Source organism: Artemia sp. Qi Xiang Cuo, chromosome 15 (assembly GCF_049724085.1).
Source record: "Artemia sp. Qi Xiang Cuo chromosome 15, ASM4972408v1, whole genome shotgun sequence".
Taxonomy (NCBI): domain Eukaryota; kingdom Metazoa; phylum Arthropoda; class Branchiopoda; order Anostraca; family Artemiidae; genus Artemia; species Artemia sp. Qi Xiang Cuo.
The window spans coordinates 32,343,802-32,353,581 of NC_142808.1; positions in this window are offsets into that span (position 1 = coordinate 32,343,802).

Here is a 9,780-nt window from a genome sequence, read left to right on the forward strand (position 1 = left end):
GTCAACTGGAGTTTATTCAATTCAATCTATTTATAACCTGTCAAAACAAAAAAAGGGTGCAAGTCCCCTAAATGACAGAGTACATAAGAGAAACAAAAGAAAAAAGACAAGAAAACTTAGACACTGAAGAAAAACAAGTATTTTTTACAATCATAGACATAATCACAAATCATATATCATAATCACAAGATAAGAAATAAATCAAAAGACATAAAAAAAACTCATAAAACAAAGATGACCAATCATAATTTAGTTTACTGGCGGAAGATTTAAAATATTTTACTCTTTTATCAATAACTGTCGAAGGGAAAATGAGCTTAAATTTTTGGGACAAAAAAGAGCTACTAGTCCAAGGGGGCATATGTAAAAGGAATTTAGCAAATTTAAAATAAATCCGATGAACAATTTTTTTTTGAAGCAGGAATAATTGCCAAATAGGAGACAGAGCAAGAAGATGAGGCACAGTTAGACTCTTATAAAGTTTAGAAAGATGGAAACGACTAAGGTGTGTAACGTTAGAGACAAGTGACGCATAATCTAACCTTGTCTCTTTTTTCAAAATTTTGGATGGCAAGCTTAATAGTTTCCTTAATTGAATTTCCAATGGGCATTCCCAGGTAAATAAGGCTTTTATGAATAGTTGCATGATTGATCTAAGCTTAGTTCTCAGTTTAGTTATCAGCTCAGTAGCGGGGTCTTTCACCACAGATATCTCTGGCTGACTATTTATTTGTATCCCTTTTTTTTGTGATGATCATGATGAAAATTGGCGCCGAAAACTAGAAAATTTTTCAAGCTCAAATCGACGCCAATTCTCTTTAAAATCGGCGCTGATTTGGAAATCAGTTCCCAAAATCAGCTACGTGTGCCCAGCCCTTTACTCATCAAAAGTTACGTGCCTGAGAAAATTTGCCTGATTTTAAAAAAAGGCGGGAAACAACCCCTAAAAGTCATAGAACTTTAACGAAACTCACACCATCAGATTCAGCGTATCAGAGAACCCTACTACAGAAGTTTCAAACTCCTCTCTGCAAAAATGTGGAATTTTGCATTTTTTGTCAAAAGAAAGATCCCGGATGCGTGTTCATTTGTTGTTTTTTTTTCCAGGGGTGATCATACGATCCAGTAGTCCTAGAATATCGTGAGAGGGGATAGAATATCGAAACATTCTTTTCATGGAGAATGTTTCCTTGGGAAGGGACATTTTTATGAAAGGGGCGCCGGATTTCCCAACATTATTTAAAAAAAGATCAGAAATTAACTTAAAAAAACAAGTTTTTTTCAACTGAAAGTAAGGAACAACATTAAAACTCAAAACGAACAAAAATTATTACGTATATGAGGGGGTTCGCCCCCAAGTCAATACCTCGCTCTTTACGCTAAAGTTTTTTTTAGTACTTTCAAAAGAGCTATCTATTCTAATTAATCGGCCTTTGTGATTCGAACTTTAGCGTAAAGGGCGAGGAATTGACTATGGGGTGAACTCCCTTATATACGTAATAAAAACATACGAATATAGAAGTTTGTTATGTAAATTAATTCGTAAGTTACGTCAGAACAAAATTTCGAGAAAGCCATTTAGCCAAAAAAGTAAAATTAATATTCAAATTTCGTTTTAATTATTCATGTATGGTGAGCCAAAATCAAGGCTGCGACAATAAAAAGCTTTAGCGTAAAGAGCGACGTGTTGAGGAAGAGAGCCCCTTTCATTTATGGAATAATTTCTGTTCGTTTCAAGTTTTAATGTCGCTCCTTACTTTCAGTTAAAAAAAAACTTGTTTTTTTATTTAATCTGTGTAAAGTACGAAGATTTTCGTGTGATAACCTGGACCACTTATGCAGATTGTTTTTGGTGAAAACAGTTCTTCAAAGATAGGGAATTCTGATCAATTGTTATCTTAAAAAGAAATTTCGATCTTAATCCTAAAAAAATACAAATTAATAATCTAGCCAATTCTCTTTGAAATCTCCACGGTTTTAGTGAAGTCGCCCAGATACTGAAGTAATTTTTCCCCTACCGATGTTAAATCACCGAAGATTCAGCACTCAAAGTTTTCATATTCTTTTGGGATTAATTAAACCACCCTGGTTTTGTCCCTCCCTTGCCTGTCGTTGTATACTGATAAGTTGTGGTGTCCTTGGCCTTCTTTCTTTTTTGGGGGGCGAATCTAGAAATTTTACCGAATCAGGATCTTTTTTTCCAATTTCCTACAAAGAAATCGGTGATTGACCTTAAAATCTATGAAGAGGGAAAAGCAACAAAATGCCATTGAGAAGGCTTGGGAATTCACAGCATTTTACGCGAACTTAAGAGCATGGGAGTTCCTATCTGAAAATTTGGTTCACATTGGCTTAGACTCCTTGACGAGAAGGTAGCGAGGATTAGTATTTTTAGGGAGGGGGGGCAAAATAGAGCATTTTCGAAGAGATGCCAACCTGTGTCCCTCTTGAATCTCGAGATGATAAAACTTTGGACACCTCTAATGATTTGAAATTTCGCTGCTCACATTTTCAGAAGAGATCTTTCCATGTTTCACGGCCATATTTGGAATCGGCTAAGATGGAGGATAAAACAAGTAACTGTAGAATATCTACGTCTATTCTCTTGTCTTTTGAGCCTCAGATATATTCCTTGTTTGAGTGAAAACAATAGGATGTATCATTATAGATCTATCCGTCACGCTTATGAGGACCTGGCATCTTATTGTCTCTCTATTATTTCAGCACCTGGATAACAAGTCTTAGAATGAAAAGATTGACTCATAGAGATTCCCCACTTTTCTAAAGGTCAAGTCAAATTCAGAGTTTGTTGTAAGCTGTTAAAAACAAATCTGGCCTTTACTTCAAACGTGAAGAAGTTTAATTCCAAGAAATGGGGAACTTTTTCTTCCAATTCAAAACAGTGCTCCAGCCAGTGGTAGATCCAGGTGGGGGGTGCGCGCCCCCTAACGTAGTGGCGGATTCGGGGTTGGGACCGCTTGCTCTAGTTGGGGTTGGGACGAAAGTTATTTTTTTGTACTTAGTTTTTAATAGTTGAGTGATTAATAAGATTTTAATTGTTAAGACTGCTTCTTTTTGCAAACAAGTTTGAAAAGAAGTTTCAGTTACTCTGTGTGGTATCTGTTAGATTTTACTGATGACGCATACCGCCCGAAAGTATTTAATTAAATTTTTATTTATCAATAAAATTTATCCATATTACAACGAGAGCCAATTGGCAGGCAAGTATCATTGTAATGTAATAAGAATGAAGTGAAATTTAAAATCCTACTTTCTTCAGGCTATCGAAATGATATTTCAGGATTGTGATGTCACAACGAGGCTGAAAAAACTTAATATTTAAACTTCCTTTTACTGTCAAAAAATTCTTTTCGAGTCTTGCTATGGCACAGAGGCGAAGAAATTGGCTGTCATAAAATGTGTGTTTGCTTTTTTTGCGAAGCGGGGTGGTTTTTACAACATTGTTGTTTTTTAGGGGATTTTGTAATAGAAATTAAATGTATGAGATGTGCAAACATATTATTAATTTGCGTTTTTGATTTCGGTGAACAAATGGTGGCCACTTTACTGCCTATTTTCATCTAATTAAAGCTCAGCATTATATGACATATCACTTCCTCTGTTGATCCTAAAGCATTAAAATAAAAACCAAACTCTTCAGAAATATCTGCACTTCGATAAAAGTTCGTATAAAATTGTTTATAAAAGAAGGCAAAGAATTGTTGTTTTTTTATCTAGCCGGTATAGATGGGTCTCTTAATTCTCAGTTTGAATCAGTGGAATGGTATCGATCTTTTTTCAACATTCAATCATATTTCCAAGATTACTTGTTAATAAATCCCAATTTTTATAGGACAATGCTCTTACTTCATGCTAAATCTGAGCAGAATCTCAGTTTTTTATTTTTGTGCTCATCAGACATATCGCGATTTAAACGTCTGAATTGAATATTTGAAAATCTCAAGATTAAGAAAAAAAATATTTAGAAATCTACCAGAGCTTGAAACCCTGAGAATTTAAATCACCAATCTATACTGTACCGTGAGTAAAATGTGATATATTTAAAATACAAAAATAAAGTTCCTTCTTTCTAAAGATAATTCCGACTTTCTCTAATTAAGTTTAAATCTAGTTTCAAAAAAAGAAAAGTCCTTAATCAGCAAAGAGAAAAATTGCAGTTTGGCCTCAGACAAGAACGGCGCTATCCAGCTTTGGATTTCGCTAAGATAGTTCGCAATAAAAAAGATGCTACACAAACAATGTTTCTCAGGAAGTTTAAGTTATAAGAGCCGAGTGAACGTTTGAATCATCAGAAATATTTAAGACTGATTATTGGACGGAGGGTATGGCCCGCCTCAGGACTTGGGCCAATTGTGAGTCGTCAATTAGAGCGCAGGACAAAAAACTACGTTTGATAGTGGGGTAAAAGTGCTTTTTGAAAAGATTCGTAAATCAGATTTAGAATCATTAGGTGCAAAGGATGGGTACTTAAACTTGTAAAATGGTTTTAGGAGGGACATTAAGAAAGGAACTGGTTCTGAAATGCCCTTTGAAAAGTATTGCTTGGTGTTGGAGCATTCAAAAGCTGTAAAGTAAAGTTGTGGGTGAAAAGGATGGGTACTTCAGTCTTATAGTAAAGTTGTGGTGAAAAGGATGGGTATCTCAACTTGTAAAATGGGTTTAGGAGGGACATTAAGAAAAGAACTTGTTCTGAAATGTCCTTTGAAAAGTATTGCTTGGTGTTGGGGCATTCAAAAAGCTTTGAATTATAGTTCTGGGTGAAAAAGATGGGTACTTCAACTTGTAAAATGGGTTTAGGAGCGCCATTAAGAAAAAAAATTTGTAAAGTAAAGTTGTGTTGAAAAAGATAGGTACTTCAACATGTAAAAATAATTTTAGGAGGGGCATTAAGAAAGGAACTGGTTCTGAAATGCATTTGAAAAGTATTGCCTGGTGTTGGAGCATTCAAAAAAGCAGTATAGTAAAGTTGTGGGTGAAAAGGATTGGTACTTCAACTTGTAAAATGGGTTTAGGAGGGGCATTATGAAAAGAACTTTCTCTGTAATGCATTTTTAAAGGTATTGGTGGGTTTGGTGGTATTCAAAAGCTTTAAAGCATAGTTGAGGTTGAAAATGACGGGTACGTCAATTTTTAATGTGGGTTTATGAAGGATAATAAGAAAAGAAATTTTTGTTAAATGTCCTTTGATAAGTATTGCTTGATGTTGGAGCATTCAAAAAAGCAGTATAGTAAAGTTATGGTGAAAAGGATGAGTACTTCAACTTGTAAAATGGGTTTAGGAGGGACATTAAGAAAGAAACTTGTTGTGAAATGCCTTTTGAAAAGTATTGCTTGGTGTTGGGGCATTCAAAAAGCTGTAAAGTAAAGTTTTGGGTGTAAAGGATGGGTACTTCAACTTGTAAAATGGGTTTAGGAAGGACATTAATAAAAGAACTTGTTCTGAAATGCACTTTGAAAAGTATTGCTTGGTGTTGGAGCATTCAAAAAGCTGTAAAGTAAAGTTGTGGGTGAAAAGGATGGGTACTTCAATTTGTAAAATGGGTTTAGGACGGTCACTAAGAAAAGAACTTGTTCTGAAATGCCTTTGAAAAGTATTGCTTGGTTTTGGAGCATTCAAAAAGCTGTAAAGTAAAGTTGTGGGTGAAAAGGATGGGTACTTCAACTTGTAAAATGGGTTTAGGATGGACATTATGAAAAGAACTTGTTCTGAAATGCCTTTGAAAAGTATTGCTTGGTGTTGGCGCATTCAAAAAGCTGTAAAGTTGTGTGTGAAAAGGATGGGAACTTCAACTTGTAAAATGGGTTTAGGAGGGATATTATGAAAATAACTTGTTCTGAAATTCCCTTTGAAAAGTATTGCTTGGTGTTGGGGCATTCAAAAAGCTGTAAAGTAAAGTTGGGGTAAAAAGGATGGGAAATTCAACTTGTAAATTGGGTTTAGGAAGTACATTAAGAAAATAACTTGTTCGGAAATGCCCTTTTGAAAAGTATTACTCGGTGTTGGAGCATTCAAAAAGGTAGTATAGTAAAGTTGTGGGTGAAAAGGATGGGTACTTCAACTTGTAAAATGGGTTTAGGAGGGACATTAAGAAAAGAACTTGTTCTGAAATCCTTTTGAAAAGTATTGCTTGGTGTTGGAGACATTCAAAAAGCTGTAAAGTAAAGTTGTGGATAAAAAGGATGGGTACTTCAACTTGTAAAAAGGTTTTATGAGGGACATTATGAAATTAACGTGTTCTGAAATGCCATTTGAAAAGTATTGCTTGCTGTTGGAGCATTCAAAAATCTGTAAATTAAAGTTGTGTATGACAAGGATGGGTACTTCAATTTTTAAAATTAGCTTGTGAGTGATATTATTAATATAAATGTTTCTGATATTCCATTTGAGAATTATTGCATGGTGCTCGAGCATTCAAAAATGCAGTATAGTAGAGCTGTGGGTGAAAAGGATGGGAACATTACCTTGTAAAATTGGCTTAGGAGTGACATTAAGAAAATAACTTGTTCTGAAATACCATTTGAAAGGTATTGCTATGTTTTGGGGCATTCAAAAGCTGTAAAGCAAAATTGTGGATGAAAAAGAGAGTTACTTCAACTTGTAAAATGGGTTTAGGAAGAACATTAAGAAAAGAAATTGTTCTGAAATGCCTTTTGAAAAGTATTGCTTAGTGTTGGGGCATTCAAGAAGCAGTAAAGTAAAGTTGTGGGTGAAAAGGATGGGAACTTCAACTTGTAAAATGGGTTTAGGAAGGACATTATGAAAAGAAATTGTTCTGAAATGCCCTTTGAGAAGTATTGCTTGGTGTTGGAGCATTCAAAAAGGCAGTATAGTAAATTTGTGTGTGAAAAGGATGGGTTCTTCAACTTGTAAAATAGGTTTAGGAGGGACATTAAGAAAAGAACTGGTTCTGAAATGCCATTTGAAAAGTATTGCTTGGTGTTGGAGCATTCAAAAAAGCTGTAAAGTAAAGTTGGGGGTGGAAAGGATGGGTACTTCAATTTGTAAAATCGTTATAGGAAGGACCTTAAGAAAAGAACCTGTTGTGAAAAGCGCTTTGAAAAGTATTTCTGGGTCCTGGGGCGTTCGAAAAGATATTATAGAACAGTGGCGAGGAGAAAAATGACTACTTAAACTTGTACAATGGGTTTAGGACGAACACTACGTACAGAACTTGTTCTGAAAGATATAATAAAGCCTTTTGAAAAGTATTGCTTGATGTTGGGGTATTCGAGAAGTCTTATAGTAAAGTTGTGGTGAAAAGGATGGGTACCTCAACTTGTAAAATGGGTTTAGGAGGGACATTAAGAAAAGAAATTTTTCTGAAATGCCTTTTGAAAAGTATTACTTGGTGTTGGGGCATTCAAAAAGCTGTGAAGTATAGTTCTAGGTGAAAAAGATGGGTACTTCAACTTGTAAAATGGGTTTAGGAGGGACATTAAGAAAAAAAGTTGTAAAGTAAAGTTGTGGTGAAAAGGATTGGTACTTCAACATGTAAAAATAATTTTAGGAGGGACATTAAGAAAGGAACTGGTTCTGAAATGCATTTGAAAAGTATTGCTTGGTGTTGGAGCATTCAAAAAAGCAGTTTAGTAAAGTTGTGGGTGAAAAGGATGGGTACTTCAATTTGTAAAATGGGTTTAGGAGGGACATTATGAAAATAAATTTCCCTGTTATGCATTTTGAAAGGTATCGCTTGGTTTGGTGGTATTAAAAAGTTTTAAAGCATAGTTAAGGTTGAAAAGGACGGGTACGTCAACTTTTAAAGTGGGTTTAGGAAGGACAATCAGAAAAGAACGTGTTGTTAAATGCCATTTGAGAAGTATTGCTTGATGTTGGAGCATTCAAAAAAGCAGTATAGTAAAGTTATGGTGAAAAGGAAGAGTACTTCAATTTGTAAAATTGGTTTAGGAAGGATATTAAGAAAAGAAATTGTTCTGAAATGCCCTTTGAAAAGTATTGCTTGGTGTTGGAGCATTCAAAAAGCTCTAAAGTAAAGTTTTTGGTGAAAAGGATGGGTACTTCAACTTTTGAAATGGGTTTAGGAAGGTCACTAGGAAAATAAATTTTTCTGAAATGTCTTTTTAAAAGCTGTGATATTTGTGGATCATTCACAAAGCTGCAAAGTAAATCAGTGGGTGAAAAGGCTGTTAAATTCCACTTGCAAAATGGATGTAGGATGGACATTATGAAAAGAACTTGTTCTGAAATGCCCTTTGAAAAGTATTGCTTGGTGTTGGAGCATTCAAAAAGCTGTAAAGTAAAATTGTGGGTGTAAAGGATGGGTACTTCAACTTGTAAAATGGGTTTAGGAATGACATTAAAATAATAACTGGTTCTGAAATGCCTTTGAAAAGTATTGCTTTGTGTTGAGCATTCAAAAAGCTGCAAAGTAAAGTTGTGGGTGAAAAGGATGGAAACTTCAACTTGTAAAATGGGTTTAGGATGGACATTATGAAAAGAACTTGTTCTGAAATGCCCTTTGAATAGTATTGCTTGGTGTTTGAGCATTCAAAAAGCTGTAAAGTAAAGTTGTGTGTGAAAAGGATGGGTACTTCAACTTGTAAAATGGGTTTAGGAATGACATTAAGAAAATAACTTGTTCTTAAATGCCTTTGAAAAGTATTGCTTGGTGTTGAAGCATTTAAAAAGCTGTAAAGTAAAGTGGGTGAAAAGGATGGGTACTCAACTTGTAAATGGGTTTAGGAAGGACATTAGAAAAGAACTTGTTCTGAAATGCCTTTGAAAAGTATTGCTTGGTGTTGGGCATTCAAAAGCTTAGTAAAGTGTGGGTGAAAAGATGGGTACTTCAATTGTATGGATTGGAGGACATTAAGAAAATAACTTGTTCTGAAAAGATATAATAAAGTCTTAAAAAAGTATTAAAAATGGGGGCTCAGGGGCCTTTGGGACGCCGGGGGCCCTTTGGGAGCCCGGGGGACCTTTGAGGACCGGGGGCTTCCTTCGGGGGTGGGGTAGGGGGATCGGAGCCCTTTGGGGTTGGGGTAGAGGACCTCACAACACTGTTCAAATACAACTTGTGTATTATAACGACCACAGAGTTTCACCCTCAAATGCTCTTCTAAAACCTCTTCTAAAATCATCTTTTAAAATGTCTCTAACTGTTTCGCCGAAATAATTCCCTAAAATGTCTAAAACGGTTTCGCCCAGATAACCCCTAAACGTAATTTCAGCGTGTTCCTTTTGTTTTTGGCATCCCTGCGCTGTCACATTTCAAATTACTAAAAAACCCTTTCCCGCGTAATTCTCTTCGTCTCTAAGATCGAAACATTCGCCCGGAAACATTCTCCTGGAAGAACTCCAAAGACATTAATAAACTTCGCTCCGGAGACAATTCTCCTTGGAAATACATCAAAGACATTAATAAACTTTGCCCGGAAACAATTTGATTAATGACTGACAGTGCCTGTCAGACATTAATAAAATTTGCCCGGAAACAATTTGATTAATGACTGACAGCACAGGTGTTCCAAATTCCATAAATTATGTACTGTCAGCGTTACACTAAATTGTAATGCAATCATTCTCCCTGGGGATTCCATGCCCATATTTGGTGTTCGTACGGGACTGGCACCTTCTTTTTCTACTAGTATTGATTAGGGGGTGAACTCAATCATATATGTAATATTTTCTGTTCGTTTTAAGTTTTGTTGTTGCTCCTTACTTTCAGTTGAAAAACTTTTTTTTTATTTAATTTCTGATTTTGTCTTTAATAATGATGGGAAATCCGGCATCCCCTT